The sequence below is a fragment of the Dipodomys merriami genome, unplaced genomic scaffold, assembly GCF_024711535.1.
Source record: "Dipodomys merriami isolate MVZ:Mamm:240054 unplaced genomic scaffold, mDipMer1.0.p SCAF_1, whole genome shotgun sequence".
NCBI classification, from domain to species: Eukaryota; Metazoa; Chordata; class Mammalia; order Rodentia; family Heteromyidae; genus Dipodomys; species Dipodomys merriami.
Window position 1 is genome coordinate 144,489,995 of NW_027202270.1, and position 27,316 is coordinate 144,517,310.

The following is a 27,316-nucleotide window of genomic DNA, read 5'->3' on the forward strand; positions in this document are numbered from 1 at the left end:
TCTGGGGAAGTTTCACTTTGTATCCAAGAATTGATGACAAATAGATGCCTTTCAAAAGAGAAAAAGAAGAGAAAACCCAATCTGAAGGTTTAAGTTCTTAAACTCTTTGGGGGACCACGGTACCCCCTTATTGAAGCTAGATGGCAGTAAAGGCTATCAAGCTTCCTGAATAATGATTTTCAATGAGAGGAAAAGATTCAAGCAGATTCAACAAAGACAAAGGATGCTCCACCTCGCTGGAAGGGAGCACCATTTCATCCTGAGTCTGGCCTTCCTCCTTTGGCTGCTGATACATGGCTATGCTCTCTGAACTTCACATAAATTCAAGAACTGAACAACAGCCGATTATACTGGGAGCAGGTGAGAAAAGCTAGGGCAGGTTGACACTAGCCTGAGGCATGGGAAGAGAAGGAAATATAGAAGGGCAACTGCTAATGAAGAGGGATACTATCTCAGAGAAAGGATCCGACTGCTTTCCAGGGACTTTGCATTACTAGCTATGTGATTCCCAAAAAGAGTTCTTCTAGTCCTGAGCTTCAGGTCAAACAATCCTTCCAAAGACTCTGAGGGTAGAAGGCTAAGGAACTGTTGATATCTTTTGACTGTGAAACTCATGAAGGGAGTAATGTAAGAAAAAGTCCAAAATCAGCACAAAGATCCAATTCTTTGTCTCTACCCAATGGTAAGAACTGAGCAGGCCTGAGGATGCTAATAAAATAAGAATGCTCCCAACATTATAATTAGTTACAGCATATCCACATTGACTATTAAGAATGAAATGCATAATTCATTCACTCAAGGTGCTTTTTCAACAAACTGGAACTTTCCCCAGCCCCACTTAGAAGAATCTTCCCAAATGATACTAAAATGGAAGTCTGAATGGACCACGTGGTACCATTTTTCTCGTTGAAATCAGTGGACACAATCTCATAGTCCTTAAGAACACCCGTTATGCAAATATCAAAAGCATGAGTGGCTTGCAGAAGGGAGCCTAGAATATTGACAAACATACGCTGAAGATGTTTTGTTAAAAGCAATGGGAACCAACTGTGGGTAATGTAAGGCAAAAAGGAATGTGTGGGGAGGATGTGGGAGAGCTCACAGACTTTTATAAACAGATGACAGCCAGGCCTCAGGAAGAGCTTGTGAATCTCCTCACTAGGCCACTCACACAGATGGCGGCTTCATTCACAGTGGGGTGGGGGAGGGAATCACTTTGGCATTGGGAGCCATGTGGCCAGAAACAGGTGGGAGGGGGGAGGGGGAGATGGGAGCGTTATTAGTAGAAAAGGGGAGAAGAGGTATTGAATATAACCCATGGACGATCCAGCCCAAGTCTGCTCAAATATTTCCTGTCTTGATTTTCCTCCCCATCCCCCTCCCCACCAGGGAGCTTGAGCTATGGGCTGGCTATTTCTGTGATTAATTAGAGATAAGAGTCTCACAGACTTCCCTGCCTGGCCTTTAGTACTCAGATCTCAATCTCCTGAGTAGCTATGAGTACGGGCATGAGCCACCTGTGCCTGGCCCTCCCTTTACTTCTTCAGATTGTAGATCTAGTCCCCATGTACAGTGAATAACTATGAAATAAATAATATCTAGGGTTTGCCTCTGGTGTTAGCCAACCTGGATTCCAATCCTAGTCTCATCCTAACTATAGGTCTCTGCGTGTTTGCTACAGGATCAGTGTAGCTTCACATTCTCGCCCGTCTGAGCTTTGGTTTTGTCAGCAACATGGATGTAGAGTTTCTGTACGTCAGTGGGTACACCTTTGGTAATAGGTCATGAAGGCCTAAGGAAAATGCAAGTCTTATGTCATGCTAGGCTTTAGTGGCTGCGGTGGAAGACTCCCCTGGCTTTCAGTGATGGCTCCAGTGGCAACTCAGCCATCCACTACATGTAAGCTTCCTTCCATGGTCTGCTCTGCCCTGTGAACCGTCTATCCATTCTCAGGCTGCTGTAATGCAATGGCAAGATGGCTGCAAGAAGCTTGCAGGATGTCATGTGTACTCATTTATATTCAAGACACGAAGGTGTCTAAAAAAATTATCCAAATGCCCCTGGCCCCTTTTGGACCATCTTTGTTTGCAGACCTTCAGACACTTCAACATGTAGGATAGCATCTCCACATGAGAGCAGAACATGATGGGAAATGAAAGGAATGGATACTGGAAGTCAACCACAATCCCCAAGTCCCTCCCATGGAAAAGACTCCGCAGGTATCTGGCCGATGGCACAAGTACATGGGAGAAGAGGGAAGAGGGTCAGAGATCGAGAGATAGATGAGGAGCTTGAGATAGCCATAGCGTCCCCACACTAAGATTTCATAGAAGCCCTAAACATAAATAGTTTACACCTGGCATTGAAGCACACGCCCAAAATCTGAGCACCCACACACTCAAAACCAGCCTGGCTTACATGTTGAATTCCAGGGCTACGTAGTGAGACCCAGTCTCAATAAAAATGAAATGAATGAAAACCATGTGACTATTATTTCCAATATATGCTCTGAAATAAGTACAAGAGCATCTAATGATGCCAATTTTTTCCTCAGGATGATCGTTTTGATAAGGCTTTTTAAAATGTGTTCATTGCCATATCTTTCGAAAACAATTTTTGCACCACCACTCAAGCAGAGCCTAATCTGCCGATTGATAACCCAGAATTGCATGCATGAGCAGATAGATGATATTTAAATGTACAAACAAGATCAATTTTTGTTAGCATGCAGTCCACAGGTAGAAAGGAACTCTACAACTACTCTTCTTCCAAAGATAGATGAGAGAATTCTGAGACTGGAAGGGACTACAAAAATCATTATACCAGCCACTTCTCAGGTGAGGTTAAAGAGACCACATGCTAGTGAGTGAAAAATGCAGCAGATAGAAGGCACCAACAACCTTCAGGGCAGCTCAGCCAGGCCTTTCCTGATCACATTAAGTTACTTAGCAAATGGCATCGTCAGAAATGGTGCAATGATCACTTCTTCCTAATCTCTCCTAAGAACATTGGCACAATTTGGGGCTTATTAAAGCCCAGATAGCATAGACATTTTCACTTGTTTGGATCACCCACAGTGAGACAGTCAAGTTAGGAGAAAATTTTACTTAGCCCAAGTTTCCCAGAGAAAGGCAGGAAGACGGAGGAGATTTTACTGCTGATGGTGTTGCTTGTCAATAAAAGCAAGAAACAGAATGTTAACAAGCTAAGGACAACTGTGACTTGTCATTTCTTTTTCTCTTAAAAGGGCCTGGGCTGTAAATCATGCCCAGAAGAACTGATTCTTTTCACAGTCTAGCCAGAAGTGTGTTCCCCCAGGGAGGACCCAGCTTTAAAATCGCTCTGGAATGAAAAGCTACCTTAGGTATGAAATCTTCCATGAAGCAAACCCTATAACCCACTTTTCTTGAGTGCACTATTATTCTCACATCTGATATGACCACAAATAGCTTTTTAAACTGGACCAGGTACAGAAACCAGTCAAAGCAAACAAGAGGATAAAATGTGGGAAAGCCTGCCATCAATATAATTTAGCCGCCAAGCATAGCACCCAAACTTTAATATTCAACAACTTGGGCAGAATTTCTCCCTCACTCGAGTTGCCTTCAGTGAATTCTGTGTCAACTGACTTCCCACAAAAACAGTAGACCAAGAAGGGACCCCACAGAGCAATGCCTGTCCTAGATAATCATACCCAAGCAGCTTAGGTCTGATGTCAAAAAGCCCAGAGACAAGAGAAAAGAATTCACATACTTCTGGAGCCATTTTTCAGTGGAAGGTATTTTGCTCCTAGACAAGCCAAGTAGCAAAATCTGCTGATGGGTCCCTTGTCCCTTCACTGTCATCAGCCTGCCCTTCCAGGGGACATTGAATGTCGTTTTTCTGCTGTAAGGCAGACACTGAATTGCCACATTGTACTCTCTGACCTCCCAGAACCCTGGTACAATATCAGAATGCCAAACTGGATCTGAAAAGGGCTTTGTGTGGGATGAGACAAGACTCTAAAGATAGTAGAGCTGCTGAATCACGGGGGAAATGACCATGAATAGTACCACGCGAAGCATCCTGGGTAGAAGCCCCCTGTACATCTCTGGGCTAATTATGGAGGGTAGAAGGGTGACAGTTAGAAGCACACATCACACTTAACACCAAGAGCAGGAAGCTAAAGGGAAGCAAACCCAAGCAGTAAGCCCTAATAAATAAAATTAAAATATATTAATTTACTAAAAGTATATTATCATATGACAAGGTAGTTTGCCCAAGGAACAGGTGCATTGCAATTTAAAAACAAACAAACAGAATTTCACAATACATGGCAGTCTGGAAATACAATGATGTACCCTGGCAGAATGTCAGATATAATGATTTTTTCTCTCTCTCTCTCTCTGTAAACCTTCAATCAGTGGGAAGGAAAGCTCTGCCAAAGCTGAGGAACCCAAGCTGGAGGCGGCGAAGCTCCCACACAGACCACGGCCACCTGCCAAGACTTTCAAGGCCAAATCGGAAACAACCACATTGAGTTCATTAAAAGGACCGAATGATCAAAGGCATGCAAGCCGTCACAAAGGCAAAATTAATCTGTTTAATACTTGGCTAAATTTTCAACTGTTGAAGTAAATTTGAAATGAAATTCATCAAACTCTCCCGCTTCCTGTGGAAAAATCCTGTGAGTTCCTCCAAGTGACCAGCAGGTGGCGGAAGAGTTCTTTGTGTCAGACCACAGCTGCTGCTGAGTCTCCCAAATGGATAGAAAATATATACATATAATTAACAAAGTGAACAATAAAAAATGTATTTCCAGGATATAGGGAACTACATTCAAATATGTCTAGGCCTCACTGCCATAAATCTCAAAATGACTCCAGGAAATGGTGACTCAAACCTGTAATCCTAGCTACTCGGGAAGCTGAGACCTGACAATCATAGTTCAAGGCCCACCTGAGCAGGAAAGCCCATGAGATTCCATCTCCAATTAACCACCAAGAAATCCAGAGTGGAACTGTGTTCTAGTGATAAGAGTACCAGTGTTGAGTGAAAAAAAGTGAGAGACAGCATCTAAGCCCCGAGTTCAAGCCCCATGACTAGCAACAATCAATCAACACAAATCTGTAAAAGATTCATCTTAGCTATCAATGAAGACCTCTAGGAAAATGATGTCTCCAGATGCTGTTTTCATAAACCTGTCTTTACCTCAGTGACCCTCACCATATCCACGATACCTTGCCTTCATTCCCCTTCTTTCTTATTCCTTAAAGTTGTCGATACTTCCCCGAGTCATCTGAAATCTATGGCCTGACCACTAAGGTGAAGAAGCTGGTGATAGGCCAGCAAATCCTCTCTACGTCAGTGGCTCACTGAGCCTCAGTTTCTGCCCAGGTGAGCCTCAGTAAGCAGCGCAGCTACAGATTTGATTCCATGCCCTGAAAAAATTGTTTCAGATCTTAGATTCCTCTATTTCCTGGGAAGACATGTAAGATGTTTATACATTCCATCACTAGGAACGAAACTCACTAGAAACACTGAAATCGTGAAAAGTCTTCCACTGTTCCTTTCATGAGGTGAGAACGTGTATTCCCAGCACATCGAGGGAGGGGGAGAAATATATTCTATTCTATAACTCGGATTTCACACACCTTCATATGAAATGAATCAACAGTAACTAGAAGGAGCTCAAAGATTTCCTTTTCAACAGTAATCAAATTGTCAAAACCTATTGGGCATGGTGCTGGATGTAGCTTGTAAAATCTGAAGTTGGTAAATTATGTATTTCCATAGTAATCCTTTACAAAACTAATAGGAAGTACTAAATTAGGACAAATGGCTTCCAATGGAATCCAGATGCTACACCCCACCCACACTAGGTAGAAAGTGTGAGGAATTAGGAATGGTACTGACTCTCTCCCTGAGTCTCCAGAGGGAGCCCGAGCGCTTTGGGCCTGGGAGGTAAACACCTGGGAAGGTGTGTTCAGAGGAGCAGTGCCAGCCTCCTGAGTCCCAGCTGTGTTAACACCAGGATCCCAAATTCCGGAGCCTGCAAGGGAAGCTAGGCCTGTGAGGCAGGACCAGGAGCCTCGTGAGGCAGGCTGACTCCAAGGAGAACAGGGAGATGCTGGTTCCAGGCCAGTGGACCAGTTCTGGGGTGAGGTGCAGTGGATATAACAAAGCAGGGCACTGTCACTCAGATCGTCTGCTTGCTTCGTTCTCAGTCACATCTGAGTTCCAGAGGCAATGGAGAGAATCTTGAAGCAAGTCCACATGAATGACCTCCTTCCCAGTGGTGGCTGAGTCAGGAGTGGAGGCAACAATATAGATGGGTGGGGACTATCTGCAGGGACACAGTGCCTTTGGGGACATCTGTGACCCTGTTGTTTCTTTTGCCATTGCTAGGCAAGAGGCATTGGCAGCAAGTGAAGCCAGAAATGTGGTGACCCAGAGGCAGAAGAAGAAAATAACAGCTGGCCAGGTGCCCATGGCTCACGCCTGTAATCCTAGCTACTCAGGAGGCTGAGATCTGAGGATCACGGTTCAAAGCCAGATTGGGCAGGAAAGGTTGTGAGACTCTTCAATAAGCTACTCGGGGGAAAAAAAAAGCCAGAAGTAGTGCTTTGGCTCAAGTGGTAGAGCACTAGCCTTCAGCACAAAGAGGCTCAGGGACAGTGCCCAGGCTCTGAGTTCAAGCCCCAGGACCAGCAAAAAAAGGGGGGCTGGAAAGGTGGTTCAGTGGTAGAGTGCTTGCCTTGCATACATGAGGCCATGGGTTCGATTCTTCAGCACCACATAAGCATAAAAAGCCCGAAGTACAGCTGTGGCTCAAGTGGTAGAGTGCTAGCCTTGAGCTGAAGAGCTGAGGGACAGTGCACAGGCTGAGAGTTCAGGCCCCACGACCAACAAAAAAGAAGAAGAAGGAGGAGGAGGAGGAGGAGGAGGGGGAGGAGGGGGGGAGGAGGAGGAGGAGGAGGAGGAGGAGGAGGAGGAGGAGGAGGAGGAGGAGGAGGAGGAGGAGGAGGAGGAGGAGGAGGAGGAGGAGGAGGAGGGTGGTAAAGGCTCTGTTGAGGAGTTTGGCCCTGCGGCCTATTTTAACTTCTGATCTCCAGAGCTGTAAATAATAAACACGGGTGGTTTTAGGCATGTGTGGTCATTTGTTAGCGCAGCAATGGGAAATGCACTGGTGAAACACCCCTTTGAGAGCTTTCAGAAGGGATCTGGAGGAGAAGACAGTTCTGATTCTCAGAGAATGAAGGGAGACAGAGCCAGGATGTCTGGGAACCATTCTCAGTCACTGTTTCTGCAGTGCAGTTCGAGAGGAACCGATCAGACAGACCCACAGGCCTGCTTCTCACTCCATGTGTGCTAGTCAGAACACTGTGCTCGCTCCCACCTTGACACGACATTCCAATATCGGCTTCTGTTTCCTATGACACTGGCTCTCACAATTTGCCAGAATATTATGTCATCATTTGGTTTTCTCTCCTCTCTTCAGGAACATTTAAAAGGCAGACTGTGAGGGCTGGGGGGGAGGGGAGGCGCGGTTACAGCTCTATCCTTACCTTGTGGATATGGATTATTTAGCATTTCTCAGTCACGTGATCTAGATTTTCGTTCAATCTGTAAAATCATTCTGCTGGGGAGATATGCTGTAAATGTCATCAGAGGTTTGTCCTGGGACAAGGAAACAAAATTCAACCTACCCACAGGAGGCTCCACATTCCCTCCGCTGCCAGGTCATCGGTGTAGGTGGAAGGCATTTTCCAGAGTGCAGAAAAGTAGTGAAGGTAGCTGAAACTCATCCAGAACCTCTTGACGAAATGGATCAGTTGTTTCCTGTCAAAAATCATTGTGGGGGCTGGGAAGGTGGCTCAGTGGTAGAGCGCTTGCCTTGCATGCCTGAGGCCCTGGGTTTGATTCCTCAGCACCACATATGCAGAAAAAAAAAAAAAGCCAGAAGTGGAGCTATGGCTCAAGTGGTAGCGCACTAGCCTTGAGCTGAAGAGCTGAGGGACAATGCCCAGGCCCAGAGTTCAGGCCCCACGAATGGACCAAAAAAAAAAAAAAAATCATTGTGGTACATGTTTAACTTGTACTCAACTCTATTATCTCTGTGACTTGAAGGGTCAGAGAACACTCAAGAAATTGCCATTATCAACTATACAATTTCCAATTTGCCATTAGCTCTGATATCATTTATTCTAATCCTCATAAAAGAGTCCTCCATTGAAAAGGGGGAGAGCTAATAATAATAAGCTTGTTCCAATTGCTTTTAATATTTTCTCTGACTACTTTTTGGCCTAGGAGCGAACAGGCAGTCAGATGCTATAAAGGAAATAACAGTAGAGCAAAAGCAAAGCAAACACTTGACCACGGCCAGGAAGCTAGGCCACGCTCTTTCCAGTTAGACTTGTCCTGTGGACAAGTTATACAGCTCTGGACAAGCCCCTACCCTTCTGATTTCTTCAGCTCTCTTCCATGAGACCCCTCAGGCAACGTGTTGCATGCTTTCTTCTATTTTCACTGAAGAAAATGCACCTTGTTTACACTGCAAGATTTAGGGTTCCTCCAGAGAGATGATGGCTTCCTCCAAAAAACACAGGGCCTGGGTTCCTCCCTGAATCCCCATGCTTCCTGTAGCCCACAGGCTGTGCATTCACCTCTTCACTGATTCACTCCACTTCATCTTCTTGTCTCCTATTTCCTTCACCATTTGGAAGCACCCTCTTCTTCTACCAACTTTTCCATACCCTAAGTCCAACCTGTTTCTCTCCTCCCCCATAAAGCTTTCCCTGACCACCGTCATACACAGACATCCCTGCTTGCAAATTCATGGCTCTCAGCCTCTGTGGTATTCAGATAGAATGCAATTGCCCCCTCTGTACATTACCTTGACTGTTGGTTAACTATTGTGTTATTTCAAAGTTGTATGTGTGCTTCTGATTTGCCAACCACATCACCAACATCATAGAGATCAGGGGCCATGTGAGCTATTATTTAATACTGCTCACAGTACCCAGGGCTGTGCCTGACACATAGGAAACCCTTGCTCAGTTATCCATGCAACATCTTTTTATGAAACTACATGGTAATTTATGATTATCAAGTAAATGAGATATAAACCACCAAAAAGTGGAGCTATGACTCAAGTGGTAGAGCATCAAGTGGTAGATCCTGCAAGTCAGACATTTTCCTGCCATTATCTTTGAAGGGCAATTTCTCCCTTGATAGATTTAAACTGCAAACATTCTAAGCAGGTTGCAAATACAAATTGTGACACAAAATACTATGCATTAATGAAGTGCTTAGATCAGATATTGTAGACTTTGAAACTGGCATAATTACCAGGGTCCACAGCAATATCGTTACCTCCACAAGCTCACATTGTTAATACATATTAAATGAAAGCATACTTCCTTTGATGTAATCAACGTATATCTATAAATCATAGTTGCATGTGTGTTTGATTTCTTTAGGGCACAATAAAATAGGCATCCTGACTTTGCTTTGTAGCAGAAATAACATCTATATCTACCATCAATCTCAATTCTTAAATATTTAAATACTTTCAAATACTTAACTAATTAAATCAGCTTACATTCTAGGTTACCAACTAAATTATCAAACCAGTTGCTGATTAGAATATATCCAAATGGATTATATTCATTAAATTGCCTGCCTAAGGATGTAAGTCCCAAAATAATCCAAAGTTATTCCCTATTTTTTCACATATACTGTTAGAAGCCAGGTCCCTTGCAAGAGTAAATGCACTCACTTTTGGGGATGTATTGCTGCCTTTTCCTAAATCATCCGCAAGGAAACTGGCGAATTGTTTCACTTCTTAATGAACCTTGGTGGAGCGCCACCTGGTGGTCACATAGATATTTTGCTGAATAGCCAGTCAAAAGTATCATTGATAATTACCAAAACTAAGTCACTATCACCAATCATACTTCACCCACAGTTAATCACGTGGAATATTGGACAACTAGGGGAAAATTCTGATCAGACTGATATGGGTCCAAACCTCAGCTCATTACCAGCTTTTTATCTTGAGTTAATCAACATATCATAAAACTGATTTAAAAAATAAGCAAAAGAAAGACATAAAGGTAATAAAATTATATCAGAAATATAATATGTATCAATAAATGATGCCCTTGATAAGCCAGGAAGCAATATATGGTAGCAATAATTGCTATTACTGTCATCTGCAGTATATGCTTGTGTATATTGAACACTTATTATATGCCAAAAGTATAGGCTTTAAACAAATTACCTCAGCTAACCTGTGACAGAACTCTATCAAGTTAGTATTCTTATCTACCAGTTTAACAATTAAGGAGTCAGTAGAAATTTAAATGATTGACTTGTAGATATGTTTATCTAATTTGGGGAAGGGCAAGAGAATTACAAAATGCTGAAACAAGGACACAGGATGACCCAAGGCAACAATGACACTCACAAGACACTGTTCAGAAATGAACTTTACAACTTGCGGGGAAAGGAATGGGGGAGGGAAGGGATAGTGGGAGAGAAACAAAGGAGCAGGTAGCAATGTTTGACAAGAAATGTAATCACCACCTCATTTGTGTGGCTGCAAGCCCTCTCTGGAGCATCTTCACAATAAAAAAAGACATTATGCAATAAATGACAGAGCCAGGTCTCCAACTTGGCTGTGACACACCACGGCCATGATGGTCATCGCTAGGGGACACTGCTGTGGTCATCGCAAATGATGATGACAATGATAGCAATGACAGCACAAGTATATCACAGATTCCCTTAATAATATAAAAGACATTTTCAAGCCATACACTGATGGCTCATATCTGTACTCCTAGATATTCAGGAGGCTGAGATCTAAGGATTGCTGTTCAAAGCCAATGTGGGAAGGAAAATCAATGACTCTTATCGCCAATTAATCACCAAAAAGTCAGAAGTAGAGCTGTGACTCAAGAGGTAGAGCACCAGCCTTGAGTATGAGCTAATCCTGGCGCACGCGCACGCACACACACACACACACACACACACACACACATATATTGCCCCCCCATTGGCACAAAGATCATTTGAGAGTCCATCAAAATATGTCTCTCCCTGTCTTCTTTTCTTCCAGTGTACGTAACATCTAACGAAAGCTACCATTATTCCTAGGATGTTAGTGCCTTGTCTCTTTGATAAATATTCTTACCTCCTGGTATGACCTCCCAGTGGAGGCCAGACTCATTTTTCTACTAGAATTCATTTAGGTATGTGTTCCCCAGTAGGTGGGCCTGATATATCCTTGAGTATTATCACCTGCATATCAAAGGCATGGTGTCTGGGCTGAGGTTGAGGAAATACCTTTCAGGTCTATGGAGCTAAGGCAGGAAACGCCTCCATATTTATGACATTTCCATCTCCTCAGGAAGCTGAAAAGCTTCCTGACAACCACAAGTGGGATTCTGAAATACACAGGGAAAACCAACAGAACCAAATCGAAAAATGTTCAAGGTTGAGCAAGGTGATATGTAGGATCCAGCAGGAATGGATACGGTGAGTATGAATACAAAGACTGTGAATCTAAACCCTCATCAGAAAGCTGCTATGTGTGTGGGCGGGGGGGGGGGGGGTTGTCTATAAGCCAGCCAAAGGTCTGGAAAGCATAAATATAATGAATATTTGTGTGCTGAATATGCCGTTTTCACCACATAAATAAAGCACAAACCCAGGGGCAGAAATGGGATCTTGACCTTTAGCTCATCAGAGAGCCATGAGTAATGTTTAAGTGGCCAAAATACTTCATCTATCTTATTTAGCTATGTATGTCATAAGAGATAGTGCCTACTCAATAAACACAGCATTGGAGATTGGTGTGAGAGTGGCAGAATCGCTCCTTCTCATCTCTCTCAACTTAATTTCATCTTGAGTAATTAGTATTCCATGGGCCCCTTATCTACTGGACAGACTTAGCAGTGGCACACACCTGTAATCCCAGCACTCAGAAGATTGAGGTGGAAGAATCATGTGTTTAAGACCACTATGGACTACACAGCAAGACCCTGTCTCAAAAAGAAAAAAAAAAGTATTCAATTTCAAGGTCTCTGAAAGAAAAGCATCATATTGGAAGCCAGACTCCATTTCAAGGTTAAAACATGGAATCAAACACAGGATTTGAGATGCAGAAATGGCATGGTACTGCCACATGGACCTGCCCTAACCCAATTCCCATGGAGCAGGCAGGAGTATCTAGCAGTGTGGAAGTGCAGGACTGTTAGCAAACTATGCAGAGCCCAGGAACTATTCTGCCAGACCTATCTGACAGCACACAGCCCCCAGAGCAGGTGCCTTTACACATGCTGCAAAGTTAGAATCATCTCAGTTCTGCAGACCAGTAAAGATCTGCACCCCCACAAAGCACCAGTCCTAATGGCAGCAACTAGCTCAGAGTCACAACAAGAAAGATGGCGTAAGTTTAGCAAATTAAGAAATACTAGGTGAAGAACTGAAGATATACACCAGGTGAGCAGCTACTGCAGGCATGCAGTTAAAGGGTAATGAGCTTATTCACATATTGCACACTCAAATTGCTTTGAGCTAAATTTATCTATCGAATGAGCACTGTGGCCTGGGCGGTACCTTCGGTGCACTGGCAGGTGCATGCCTTACCCAACAGGGGCTACTTCTGATCCTCAGCCACTGGTGCCCAAGGTTGTACCCACCCAGGAAAAACACTGGCCAGGTCAGCAAAAGTCAGCATAGCAAGAACTTGGGGCCAGGTTGAAATGAGAGAGGCATTTGCCTTGAAGCAGTATAACCAGGCCCTCACTCTATGATGAGCTGAAGCCATAGCTGCAGAAAACGGGTGGCATCCTTATTTTCAACACAGAGGTGAGAAATAGCAAATCAGCACTGGTATTTATGTCATCTGTTAGTCGGTATTTCTTCTCACCTCATCATTACCTTGTGACCACTGCCTTCATGAGTCACAGACCGTGAAACCTTCACATGCTCAAGGAAAGCAGAACTAAGGTTAAAGAAATCCAACTCCTGGCTTTTTGGTTCAGAAAGACAAACCCATTAGTGAACCACAAAGGAAGGGACAGGTGGATCGCACCAGCACAGTTTGATCCCAGACTCACTAGTGAAAGAGCAGGTGGGCTTAGGCAGGGTGTGAGCAACATTTGACACTTATGTCCCTTGAGGGTGAAGTTAGGGAACAACCAAACACTCACACTCAAACTGTCTTGCCAAGAAGTACTATATGGGGCCTGACGTCACTACTTCCCATCTTAAGTTTGGTATCTCTAAAAACGTCAGTGGGTAATGGGATGCAGACTTCAGTTTCCACCAAGAGCTCAGCAAAATGTGCTTCCCAATGACTCAGGAGTTGCTTATCAAGGTTCTGGGGCAAGGGATAAGTGATGAATGGGAGACAGAGGGAGCTCAGCATAGGCCATGACTATAGACCAGAAAGGCAGCTTGCCTTAAGGTGTGGTGTCCATCTTCAAGGTCGGCTGGCTATGCTGAAGGGCAACTGATCCTCATGTTTCACTCTCACATGCAGCTGAGACTATAGCAAGGTGTTATTAGGCCTAGCTAACAATCGCCATCCTTTTGATATTGGCATGCTTGCATTTAGGGGAAGGGGAGGGAAAAATATTCTAAGCTTCATATTTAAAAAAAAGCATTATAGGGGCTGGGAATGTGACTTGGTGGTAGAATGCTTGACTAGCATGCAGGAAGCCCTGGATTCGATTCCTCAGTACCACATACCCAGAAAAAACCAAAAGTGGTGCTGTGGCTCAAGTGGTAGAGTGCTAGCCTTGAGCAAAAGAAGTTCAGGCACAGTGCCCAGACCCTGAATTCAAGCCCAAGACTGGCAAGCAATATATATATATATATATATATATATATATAGAGAGAGAGAGAGAGAGAGAGAGAGAGAGAGAGAGAGAGAGAGAGAGAGCGCTCATTATAATGTGGTACAAAGCAAAAAGGCAAATCATAGGGAGGACTTTCTAATTCAAACTGGAGGAGCTCTGCCTAACTCAGCACATGCATAAATGGCTAGTGCTGTCATAAATTGTCCAAACTCTCCTAGAAATCAGTTTACCAAATCATAAGTACCTGGCTGAGTGCTCACCTGAGCAGCCTTGATACATTCATGTAATAGACAGCAGCAAAGCAGCCTAGAGGCTGTCGGGCAGAGATCATCTGCATGTCATTACTCTTCCTCTATGTCTCCGTGTTCTATTTTTCTACTATTTATTTGGCTTTGTCCTCTGATGGATGCTAGCAAAATATTGTTTTCCAGAGGAATAAGAGATGGCTATTTCCATGGTTAAAATGTACACTGAACATATTGTAGCTGAAAGAGTATAAAATACAGATGGACATGGGGTTGTGCAGCACAGCTCTCTGCATTGACCATTGGAATAATCATTGAAAATTCCCCCAAAGTGATGACATTAGGCAAATAAAACTCTAATGAACATCAAGCACAGGCAGTAAGTTGATGGATCAGGGATCTATCTCCAGAGACGCTGAGCTATGCTGATTTCAGGTGCCTCATTCATTCAGTACTCTTGTTTCTATCTATGCTTCTATATTAACCAGGATCAGAAAATGGTAGGAAGAACAACCCAGCACCCCAATCATTTCCCTATAAGGAACTTCTCTTGAGAAAATAACCCAGGTAAAAGAAAACATATGCAAATGTGTCCAATAATAGATGATTGAGTAAATAAATTATAACATTTCTGCTCAAATAATCACTATGAAGATTAGGTAGTCTGAAAAATGTTCATTATACAATCTTTAAAAGAAAGCTAAGTTCCACACATTTCAACATTGAAAAAATAAGAAACATACAAAAATGAGTTCTATTATGGCATATTTTCACATTTTTAAGAGATGCCCATACATATATTACTATTAAAATTAGTTAATAATCTTTGTTGTACATACTTCTTGTTTTTAAAAGAAATTTTACATAAGGAAATCTTCCTATGTTTTAATATTAAGGGCTAGAACTATGAAGGCAAATGCTAACACATAATTTGTGCATTTTATTTCAATCAATAATACTACCATAATTTTCAAATAATTACCTATTCAGAACTCTGAAAGTAAAATAGCCCTAGATCTTAAAGTCTTCAAAAAAAAGCTCTTAGTGCTCAGTGACTCCTCTCCCGACTCTTGGAGTATTGAAAAATTTGAATGTTCACACTGAAGGAAATAAGCAGTCAAATAAGTTGTACCAAATAAGTTGTACTTCAATAAAATCCAGTGCTTCTGTTTTGAAGAAAGAAGGCTTAGTCCCCAAGAGGAAGTGTTTTATATGCCAATGTTGTTGTTGTTTTTACATTGATCTGGAATTTGTTGAAGATCCAAGAATGGTGAATGCTTTCTTATCTCTCTTATACTTTTTTTGGAAGCAAAGTAAAGGAAAAAATTGCCACTTTCAGGCTATAATTGAAGTAGCAACCAAGTCCTGACTCAAAATTGTGTATTTTGAAAAAGCATGTATCCTGCCTTTTCTGAAGAGAAATATTCTACAATCAGGTAAATTAAAGCTTTCTATTTTTAAATAGTTCTGCTTTTCTTTTCCCCTAATGTATCCCACTTAAAACTAATAGATTGAGGGCTGGGAAGGTAGCTCAGTGGTAGAGTGCTTGCCTAGCATGCATGAGGCCCTGGGTTCGATTCCTCAGCACCACATAAGCAGAAAAAGCTGGAAGGGCGCTGTAGCTCAAGTGATAGAATGCTAGCCTTGAGCTGAAGAGCTGAGGGACAGCACCCAGGCCCAGAATTCAGGCCCCATGACTGGCAAAACAAAAAACAAAAAACCAATAGATTCATCTTGAACCATGATAAACCTACATGCCTATGAAGAGTATATGACTGTTCAATTACACACCAGCACTATTAAAAGGAATTGCTTTATCCCTCTCTCTCTCTCTCTCTCTCTCTCTCTCTCTCTCTCTCTCTCTCTCTCTCTCTCTCTCTCTCTCTCTCTCTCACACACACACACACACACACACACACACACACACATTTATGAGTTTGATAGTTTAGCTTAATTCTATAGTTGCCTTTTTGATTAGTAATCCTTCATACTTCTAGCAGTGAATCTGAAAAATTTTTTAAAGAATGTATTCTCCAGATTGTTTAGGCCAGAACTTCTGGCTACATTTATTGTTTTCTCCTATTTATATTTCTTAAGATGAAAGGAGAGACAAGAAAAGGATGACCATACCATCCTAGGCCCAAGTTGATCAATGTCTAAGGATTTTGAATCACAATATAGTGATTTTTATCAAAAATAACTCCTGGTTTTTCATTGGTGCTACCTAAGCAACATTTTTAGACCTCTAGCTTTTCCTTTTGCACATTAAAAAATTTATGTAACAGAGAAATGCAATATGATAGAGTGGATGACAGCTTAGAAGCTCCATTGTGACAGTCTCTGGCTAAATTCTGTTTGTAACTGGAAATAATTTATGACACCAACCTCATAATTTTGTTATGAATAAGTGAAATAGTGCACCTAAAGCACTCTGTGTCATGTTTAGAAAAAGTATGAGTTAATAAGCATTAGTTTTTATGTTGTTGATAATGATTGGTGATAGAGAAGAGATCAAAATGTATAGATGGGGGCTGGGAAGGTGGCTCAGTGGTAGAGTGCTTGCCTTGCATGCATGAGGCTCTGGGTTCAATTCCTCAACACCACATAAGCAGAAAAAAAGCCGGAAGTGGCGCTGTGGCTCAAGTTGTAGGGCATTCATCTTGAGATTAAGAGCTGAGGGACAGCACCCAGGCCCAGAATTCAGCCCCCACAACTGACCAAAAAAATATATATATATAGGATGGGAACCAAGGAGGAAGAATTGTTTCCACAGGATGCAATGGCTCAGAGAAACACAGATTTAAAAAAAGAAAAAAACAGTTTCCAGGTGTACCTATGAGTGCTTTATTCCTACTGATGTAGACATCTGATAGCCCTAAAGAGATTATGGTCATCATGTCTAGAGATAAATGTCCCACCATGAAAGAGCTTCTGGAAGATTTTTGGTAATGTCTTTCAAATTAAAGAAAGCATAATCTTTGACAGAATAACTCCCCCTCATACCTTCCTTGTTTCACACCCTAATAATTTCTTGTATATTATACCAAAAATAAGTAATTTTTTGGCTCGGCACTGGTGGCTAGTGCCTGTAATCCTAACTACTCAGGAGACTGAGATCTGAGGGTCATAGTTCAAAACCAGCCTGGACAGGAAAGTCTGTTAGACTCTTATCTGAAGTGGTAGAATGCTAGCCTGTGGCTGAAGTGGTAGAATGCTAGCCTTCAGCAAAATACCCCATGGATGGTGCACAAGCCCTGAAAGCAAGTTCCAAGACTGGCAAAAATGTGTTTTTATTTATAAATTATATACATATAATTTTGGTATAAAGAATAGAATACTATATAATGGTGAAAGTACAGCTACTTTTACCAATGTGGACAAATATTAAAAATACAAATATGTAGGCAAATGATGAGAATAAGGGGGTAAAATGCAGTCAAAAATTCAATGCATATCCTATAAAATTAAGAAAAATTAGGGAAAGGGTGGATTGGAGAGATGTATTGTATTCATAAGCTGCTTTGCTGATGGCAACTCCCTTTTACAACTACTTAAAGATAATAAAAATATAAAAATACAAATTTGAAGGGTAAAAAACAAGTACAAATAAATACGAGCATCACATATAATTTAATACAAGGTTTAGGAGGCAATATGGAGGTGTGAACTCAGGACTTTGAACTGATTAGCCAAGTGCTCCGCAACTTCAGCCATGCCCTCAAGCTCTTTCTGTTTTAGTTAACTTTCAGATAAGGTCTCATGTTTTTACACCGGCTGCCATGGACCTCAGTTCTCCTACTTTGTGTTGTTTTTTAAACATGCAAGAATAATATTAAGTAATATGGCATAGTGCGACACTAATCAAGTAAAATAAAATTAAGGAATTAATCAAAAGGGTAAAAGAACTATTAAAGTAAGAACTATTAAAACATTAATGAGGGCTGGGAAGGTGGCTCAGTGGTAGAGCGCTTGCCTTGCATGCATGAGGCCCTGGGTTCGACTCCTCAGCACCACATAAGCAGAAAAAGCTGGAAGTGGTGCTGTGGCTCTAGTGATAGAGCGCTAGCTTTGAGCTGAAGAGCTGAGGGACAGCACCCAGGCCCAGAGTTTAAGCCCCACAACCAACAAAAGAAAAAGTAATAAAGGAAGTTAAATATGGTATAAATAAACATATCACATATTTGTGGAATTGAAGACAACACTATTACATGGCCAAGTGGTAGGCCAGGGATTGTAGCTTGAGAGCTTGTTAATCTTTCATGTTCAATCACCAGCACCAGAAAAGCAGTCAAATACTACATGTTCAATGGAATCACTACCAAAATCCCAATGACATTGTCGGAAAACTCATCCTTAAATTTACATGGACTTTCAAGGGAATGGGAATATCTAAAATAATTTAAAAAATAAAATTAGGAGACTCATACATTCTGAAATACAAACTTTTTATGACACCATAATAATCAAAAGCATACCGGCATAAAGACGGACGTATTATAGGTCAATGGAATAGAATATAACTACACAAACATATTTGATCAAGTGACTCTTACAAGAGTTCTGAGAACATTCAATTGGAGAAAAAAACAGTCTTCAACTAATGGGACTGAGAAAGCTGTATATTCATATGCAAGATAATGAATTTGACTCTTACCCATTACCATATACAAGAATTAATTCAAATGGGAAAAATGACTAACTATAAAGCCTAAAACCATGAAATTATTTTAGAAAGTATATTAATTGTAAAAATGGTTTTATTATATGTATTTAATGTATATATGAATATAATGTACTTTGATCAAATCACCTCTATTAATCTATTTTATTCTCTTATTCTCCTTGTTAACCAGTTTCAATGAATTGCAGTAATTCTGTTCATAGATGCACATAAAGTACTTCAATTATGCCCACGCCCATTACCCTCTTTTTTTGCCCACCCCATAGCTCCCATTGGTTCCTCTCCACAAAAAAAAAAATTTTCCTTGCTGTGACACATTATTCTTTTTTTTCTTAAGGTCTATACTCTGCATGAGAGAAAACATGCGATTTCATCTTTTTCAATCTGGCTAATTTCACTTACTATGATAATCTCCAGTTTCATCCATTTTTCTGCAGATAACATAATTTCATTACTCTTTTTGGCTGGGTAAAATTCCAACATAGATAGACAGATAGATAGATAGATAGATAGATAGATAGATAGATAGATAGATAGATAGATCACCATCTTTATCCATTCCTGGGTTAATGGGCTCTATACTGACTCCATAAATTGGCTATTGTGAGTAGTGTTACTTTCAACTGTGTGCAGAGATCTTTATTGTATGCTGACTGTATTTTCTTTCTATTTGCATTTATTTCTTTTTCTTGTCTTGGAATTTAAGCACTGTATTTAATAAGAGTGGAGAGAACGGATATGCTTGTCTTGCTCCTGACTTTAGAGTTTTTTCACTACTTATTATGATGTTGGCTGTAGGTTTATTATAGATAGTCTTTATTATGTGGAAGTATATTCCTTCAATTTCTGGTATCCTCATGAAGAGATGTTGGATTTTTGCCAAGGCTTTTTCTGCATCATGAGATGTTCACATTATTTTCACCCTTTACTCTGTTATATGTGCTGATATACAAATATTGAACCATCCTGCATCACTGAAATAAAGCCAGTTTGATCATGGTTTTGGCTGTTTTTAATGTAAAACTACAAAATTCTGGGAAGCCAACACCGGGCACAGTCTTGATAACACTGGTTTTGGCAGTGATTTTTTAGATATGATACCAAAGACACAGACAACAGAAGGAAGAATTAGATGAAGTAGATTTCATGAAAATTAATGCCCTTATGCTCTCTAAATACTACCAACAAGACAAAAAGACAAGAAACAGAAGTGAAAGAAAATATTTCTTAAATCATAGATGTGGTAAAGGATTAATATCCAGATTCCTTGGAGAGAATCTAAAAATTCAACAACAATGGAAATAAACAGACTACTCAATTCAATAATAGACAAAGGACTTGAATAGGCATTTCTCCAAGGAAGAAATATAAATGGGCAATAAGTTCGTTTAAAAATTGGCCCAAATTGCTAACCATTAGTGAAATGCAAAAACTACAATGGATTGCCACCTCCAACTCATTACCATGCCTACTATCAAAAATCTGAAAGTAACAAGTGTTGTAGACAATTTAAAATGACTTAAAACCTTGTGCACTGCTTAGAATGCAAAATGAGATAGCTTCTGAAAAAAAAGCAGAATGACAGTACCTCAAAATCTTAATGTAGAAATACCATATTATTCAGAAATGCTACTCCTTGGTGTGCTAGATCTGTACAAAGCTCAGTGGCCAGGATGGTATTATTGGGGGAGGAAAAGTGGAACTTCTGGGAGGTGAGGTCTCATGGGGGGAAGATCATTGAGAACATGACCTTGAAGGACATTGTGGGTGCTCATTCTCCTTTTGCTACCTGGCTCCCGAAATAAGATGTCTGCTTCATTATTTGCTCCCAATGTGATGTACTGCCCTATCAGAGGCCCTGACTGGAACCTCTAGACTAGAGCTCCAAAACAAGCCAAACCTTCTCTCTTTATAAGCCAGTTGCCTTGGATATTTTATTACAGAGATGTAAAACTGGCTTAATACTAGTGTGTGTCCCCCAAAAAAATTTTTTTTGAAGGAAATAAGGGACTCAAATAGAAGTTTGTACACTTGTATTGATCTCAACATTATTCACCATAACTAAAACATAGGAGCAACTTGAGTGTTAATTGATGGATGAATGAATAGGCAAAATGTGATAAATGCATACTACGAGTTATTATTCATCATCTATTATTCATCATTAAGAAGAAAGAAAAGCCAGGCGCCGGTGGCTCACACCTGTAATCCTAGTTACTCAGGAGGTTGAGATCTGAGGATCGAGGTTCAGAGCCAGCCCGGGGCAGGAAAGTCCGTGAGACTCTTATCTCCAATAAACCCCTTGAACACTGGAAGTGGCACTGTGGTTCAAGCGGTAGAGCGCTCGCCTTGAGCTGAAGAGCTGAGGGATAGCGCCTAAGCCCAGAGTTCAAGCCCCACAACCGACCAAAAATAAAAAGAAGAAGAAGAAGAAAGTTCTTACATAAGCTACAATATGGAGGAAACTAGAGGACATTGTGTAAGTTAAGTAAGCTAGTCACAAAAAGACAAATACTGAGCGATTCTACTTCAGCTGAAAAGAAATCAGTATTATACTTAATCTTAACCAGAGGCTCAGAAGCAGTAGATGATCACACTTATCTAGCATAGTCAGAATCACAGAGAGAATGGTGATCACAAGGGGTGATGGGAGTTATTACTTAATGAAGATAGCCCTTTAATGGTTCTATAAAATGAGAAGTTTTGGAGATGGGTAGAAGCTATGATTGCTCATTATGATGAATTTCAATACAATGACATGTACACTTAAAAATTGTTAAATGAAGATGGGCATAGTGGCTCACGTCTATAATCCTAGCTACTTGGCAGATGGATATTGAAGCTAGTCAGAGCAAAATGAAGTTCATGAGACTCCATGTCAATTAATGGCTGGGTATGATGGCAGCTGGGCATAGTGGTTGGTGTCTGTCATCCCAGAGAAGCACAAGTCAGAGACTACAGCTCAGTCCCACTGGGACAGAAAGCAAGACCTTATCTCAAAAATAACCAAGTCAAGCCAAGTACCAGCGACTCACGTGTGTAATCCAAGGTATTCAAGAGACTGAGATCTGAGGATCACGGTTCAAAGCCAGCCTAGGCATAAAAGTCTATAAGACTCTTCAATTAATAATCAAAAAGCTGTAAGTAGAACTGTAGTTCAGGTGGTAGAGTGATAGTTTTATTACAAAAAAGCTCAGAGACGGCACCCAGACCCTGAGTCATGCCCCAAACTCAGTACAAAAAATATAATAACCAATTCAAAAAGGAGTGGAGGTGTGGTTTAAATTTCAGAGCACATGTTGTGCAAACACAAGGTCTTGGGTTTAATATCCAGTACCATTAAAAATGTTACATTTTACGTTAAATGTATTTTAATACAATTTCAAACTTAAGGAAGTAAATTATACATGCATCTACCATATGGTATATCATTAAATTTCTGGACATTTGCCCAAAAGAACTGAAAAAATAATTATATGTTATTGTTGTCAATTGACAAGTCATTTGCTACATCTTTGAAATATGTCCTCATCTGTGGAGATTTTGCCAATTAATACCCAAAATTTTTTTTTTCTAGGTCTGGTCGTGGGGCCTGAACTCCGGGCCTGGGCACTGTCTCTCAGCTCTTCAGGCTAGCACTCTACCACTTGAGCCACAGCGCCACTTCCGGCTTTTTTCTTTTTGCTTATGTGGTGCTGAGTAATCGAACCCAGGGCCTCATGCATGCAAGGCAAGCGCTCTACCACTGAGCCACCTTCCCAACCCCAATACCAAATTTATTTATCAACAATAGTGCATCATGATATCCATAAAGATTATCTTGAAACTTCATTATCTCAAACTATCAAAGAAACATCTACCAAAAGAGAGAGAGAGAGCAGGAAAGGAGAGAAGTAGTAAGCAGGGAAAGAGAAAAAAAACGGAAAAGAGAGGAGAGAAGACAAGACAGGAGAAGATGAGGGGAGAGGAGAGACAAAAAGATAGGAGAGGACAAGGGAGAGGAGAGAGAAGACAGGGGGAGGGGAGGGGAAGGGAGGGGAGGAGACAAAAGGGGAAATAGGCAACATCAAGCCAGGTGCCAGTGGCTCACACCTGTAACCCTAACTACTCAAAAGGCTAAGATCTCACGATTGTTGTTCAAAGCCAGCAGGAGCAGGAAGTCCATGAGACTCTTATATCCAATTAACTAACAAAAAGCCTGAAGTCGAAATACAGCTCAAGGGCTGGGAAGGTGGCTCAGTGGTAGAGCGCTTGCCTTGCATGCCTGAGGCCCTGGGTTCGATTCCTCAGCACCACATAAGCAAAAAGAAAAAAGCCGGAAGTGGCACTGTGGCTCAAGTGGTAGAGCGCTAGCCTTGAGCTGAAGAGCTGAGGGACAGCGCCCAGACCCAGAGTTCAGACCCCATGACTGGATCCAAAATAAATTAAAAAAAAAAAAAAAAGAAAGAAAAGATATATAGCTCAAGTAGTACAGCACCAGCCTCAGAAAGCAAAGAAACAGTGCCTTGACCCTTATATCAAGCCCTAGTACCAGTACAAAAATAAAAAGAATCTATCAGTTTTGATATAGTCTACTAAATAAAAAGATATATTTCAGGAAATTCTTCAACAGTTATGGTGACGATAAGAGCATCTTCAGTTTACTTCTCAGTTAACTAGCACTATTTCAATGTCCACAAAGCTCTGATTATTCTAGCACATCAGAATGTTGTAATAATAATCATAGCGTAGCATTATGTATTGTACTAAAATTAGATCATAATGTCAACATCGATGAGAAAAAATGTAACAAGACTTTGGGAGAAAAGAAAGACCTTAAATAGTTTCATGGATTTAATGCTGCTGTGATCTGAGTGTGTTACCCAAAGTCACGTGTTCAAGTCTTAATGTTGGAAGGTTGATCATCTAAGACATCCCTGGGGCTCTCACTGGTAAATAGATCAATGCTGCCTTTTGACAGACAGTTCATCTCTTCTTGCTAGTCTACAAAGCACCATCTTGGAAGCAGAGGGAGGCTACCCAATGCACTGATTCTGCCAACTTTGTGTGTTTGTAGGTGTGTGCCAGTCCTAGGGCTTAAACTCAGGGCCTGGGTGCTGTCCCTCAGCTTCTTTTGCTCAAGGCTAGCACTCTACCACTTGAGTCACAACTCTATTTCTGGCTTTTTAGGTAGTTTACTGGAGATACGAGTCTCCCATACTTTCCTGCCCACATTGGCTTTGAACTCCTGGAGCCTGGCTTTCTACCAGCTATTTAAAATTCAGACTTCCCAGCCTTCAAAACTTTGAGAAAACAAACTCCTACTTTATAAATCACGTCCTTTCAAGTATTTTGTTATAGCTTCACAATGGACTAAGATAAATCCTATATTGGTATAATTCTGTGCTCACTCAAATTTGGAACAATAGGAATATCTGCAGAACTGGATGGCAAAAAGCAGCATGACATAAGCCATCAAGCCTTCTGCTAGGCATGACTGGAGAAAGCTGCAGCTACACTAACCTGAGTGAACATCATAGTCTTTAGAGAACTAAGAACCACATTCCTAGGTACCTGTCCATCTCAAAATGTGCTTTCCAAATAAGGTCTCAGGTGCTGCCACCCATCTGTGGGCTAATTCTTTTTGGGAGGAGGTTTAATTCCTATCTCTTTAGTCTGCACATTGCCTTTGGAATCTAATCCTGGCAGAGTATTCAGTTCTAAAGTGGTAGTATAAAACTAAATGCCCAGAATATGCCAGACCACCACTGAAACATTATCCTTCCTTAAGTAATAAAATTAAGTCATGTAGTATATAACAACATCCAAACAACTATTTTATTACCTCCAATACTTTATAGTTTCTCTAAGAGCTCTCAAGAGAGTTCTCTTGTCTTCTCAGGATGTATGAGAACTATAAAATTTTATTTGGTAAAGAAGGAATTTACAGAATCAATTGATTGCCATTTCAATAGTCAGTGACTCTTTTAGCATGAAAATAAACATCATGCTATTGATGAGCTAGCATACTGAAGTAGTTAGTTGAGGGAAAAACTGAATGGTGGCATTACAAATATGATGCAAATAATCATTACATTTGGTAAAATATACTTGAAAAGGTATTTTGCCATCAATATATCAGAATAATTGGTTCATGCCATTAAAATGTAAAAAGAAACTTAGAAAAGTAGAGACATTTTGATCTTGAAACACAAAGACTGTGTTTGGATACTATATAGTGAAAGTTGCAATTATAAAATTTTCTTGCCATATCAAGTACATTTCTCCAAAAACAAGCACTGTGATTATAAGCTTAGAGTTGCATATCGCATATTCCATTAATAATGATGTTCAAACTCATTTAGAAGGAAGAAAATATTATTTGGCAGCAAGAAGTAAAGCTCTTGAAATTTAGTTTAGGATTAATTCAGGAAATTAATTCATGTAAAATGCCAAGAGAACAGCAGAGAGAAATAGCAAATTGCTTCAAAGCATTTTCATCAAAATGGAACTTAACTTTTAAACTGTGCTAAATGTAAAATTATCTCCCTAAATATAAGGACAGCATTTCCTAAAACTCCAAGATCCTGAATCTTAGCTGGACATGGTAGCAAACGTCTATAAATCCCAGCATTTAGGAGTCTGAGGTAGAAGGATTAAGAGTTTGAGGCCAACTTTGGAAATAACTAGAGCATGTTAAAAAAAAATACAAAATAAAAATCTTGGCCGTGCCCCCTCCCGGTCTCTGCTTCCTGGCCTATTTGGTGACCCACACCGCCTCCCCCTCCCACCCTGCAACCTCCACCCTGTCAGACACGGCCTCGGCACCACTGCCCTCCCCACCCCCCAGGCCCCTTACCCCCCCCACCCCACCTCCATGAAGTAATGAGTTTGGCACTGAGATGAACTGAGAACTTCATACTTCTAGGCAGGTGCTCGACCACTTTAGCCACACCTCCAGCCTCATTTTTGCATTTGTTATTTTTGATATTGGAATCACTGGTGGCACAGGCCTGGATGCCCTGATTTGACTAAAAATGTTGATTTGTGTCCTCCTTGCAAAATACGGACGGCAGCACACCATCATACCTTCAAAAGTCAACCAGCAGCAAACACCTGGGCTTTGAAGGAAGTGGGCTGCACACATGTAAGGGCCACAGCTTGAGGCTTCTTGATGGAGAGTCAGCCTGGTGATATCACCATTATTGGTCAGTTCATCAACAAGACCTGGAGAAGGCCTCCTGCCTTCTATGATGGAAGTCATTCCTGGGCAAGAGGAGCGTGTCATATTCCAGTGACTCAGGCATTTCTCCCCCAAACAGGAGAGGTCCTTATAGAGACTGCTAAGAAGCTAGGACTTCAGTGCCACTCAAAGGGACAATGGTCACAAGCGAGGAGCCACATTTTAGCCCTCGAGAAGGAAGCTTCATGTTCTCCCACCTGGGGGGCAGATGTCATCAATATGACCACAGTTCCAGAGGTGACTCTTGTTCAGGAGGCTGGAATTGGTTAAGCAAGCATCCCCATGGCAACCGATTACGATTGCTGGAAGGAGCATGCAGAAGCAGTTTCAGTGGACCCAGTTATAACGAAGGAAAATGCCAATAAAACTAAAAGTTTACTGCATACTATGTCATACCTCAGATAGAGTCCACGGAACAGTCAGAAATCCTCCATAACCTGGAGAACATGACCCAGTTTTCTGTTTTATTAACAAGACATGAAAAGAAAGCAAGACTGCCTTTAGGAAAGAAGACTTTCTACTGCTCATCTTTGTGACAATTTTATTTAACTTGCAGAACAGAAAAGAACAAGAAGGATGTGGTAAGAAAGACAAGACATTGAACGTATTACAATACTCCACCTAAAAGACTGACACTGCTCCAGGACACAGAAGAGAAGCAAATGGCCAATAAACTGGGAAAAGCTTACATTTGGGGGGGAGGGGGAGACGGACAAAAGAAGATCCTGTTTTTACCTCCTTCCATTAAATTTGCAACACTGAAGTTGGAGACAGTATCCTGTGTTCTTTGTTGACCAGGAATATAAGAAAGAAAGTGAGGTTTGGGCTGTGTTTTGATATGATTAAAAATTGAGGGCTGGGAAGGTGGCTCAGTGGTAGAGTGCTTGCCTTGCATACATGAGGCCCTGGGTTCGATTCCTCAGCACCACATAAGCAGAAAAAGCCAGAAGTGGCGCTGTGTAGAGCCAAGTGGTAGAGCGCTAGCCTTGAGCTAAAGAGTTGAGGGACAGTGCCCAGGCCCAGAGTTCAGGCCCCACAACTGACCATAAAAAAACCACCAAAAAAAAACACCTTATAATATGGTATTTGACAAAAAAAATTGATACAATCTTTCTAGAGGTCAGTATGTTAAAATATATCTGGTGCTTGACAGTCATTATGCACTTTGTTGAGAACTTCTAGAAACTTCTCTTTAAAATTTATCAGACATATCACCAGGTGCTGGTGACTCACACCTGTAATCCTAGCTACTCAGGAGGCTGAGATCTGAGGATTACAGGTCAAAGCCAGCCCAGGCAGGAAAGTCCTTGAGACT

General features: G+C 41.2%; 1 pseudogene; it reads left to right on the forward strand.

The window, feature by feature from the left end:
* Positions 1 to 293: 293 nt before the first annotated feature.
* LOC138824655 (S-methyl-5'-thioadenosine phosphorylase-like) lies at positions 294 to 26,537 on the forward strand (annotated as a pseudogene).
* Positions 26,538 to 27,316: the final 779 nt, after the last annotated feature.